The sequence below is a fragment of the Gorilla gorilla genome, chromosome 1 (genome assembly GCF_029281585.2).
Source record: "Gorilla gorilla gorilla isolate KB3781 chromosome 1, NHGRI_mGorGor1-v2.1_pri, whole genome shotgun sequence".
Taxonomy (NCBI): Eukaryota; Metazoa; Chordata; class Mammalia; order Primates; family Hominidae; genus Gorilla; species Gorilla gorilla.
In genome coordinates, this window is record NC_073224.2 from 208402356 (window position 1) to 208403093 (window position 738).

Sequence of the window (738 nt, forward strand, 5' to 3'; positions counted from 1 at the left end):
AAACAAACACAAAGACACATATTGTTAGAATGGATTTTTTTTAGAACCCCAATTACATTTTATTTTTAAGCAACACAATTTTAATGTAAAAACACAGAAAGGTGAAACAAAAAGATGAAAAAGTATATACCATTTAAATACTAATTTTTAATAAGTTGGTATTACTACATTAATATCAAATAAAATAGGCTTAAGACAAACAGTATTACTAGAGGTAAGATGGACATTAAATAATGATAACAGATTTTTCCAGCAGGAAAATATAACAATTCTAAACTTGTGTGCACCAAATAACACAGCTTAAAAATATACAAAGTAAGAATTATTGAGACTGAAAGGAAAAATAGACAAATATGCAGCCACCACTGGAGATTTTAATACACTTTTTTTTTTGAGACAGTCTCGCCCTGTCGCCCAGGCTGGAGTGCAGTGGCAGTGGTGCGATCTTGGCTCACTGCAACCTCCGTTTCCCGGGTTCAGATGATTCTCCTGCCTCAGCCTCCCAAGTAGCTGGGATTACAGGTGCCCACCACCACGCCCGGCTAATTGTTGTATTTTTAGTAGAGACGGAGTTTCACCATGTTGGCCAGGCTGGTTTAACACACTTTTTAAAAGAAACTCAAACAAAAAATCAGTGAGGAAATGGATTATTTGAATAAAGTGGTTAGCCAACTTAACTCAATTGACACATATAGAATATATATGGAGAATAAACATAATTTTCAAGTTCATATGAAT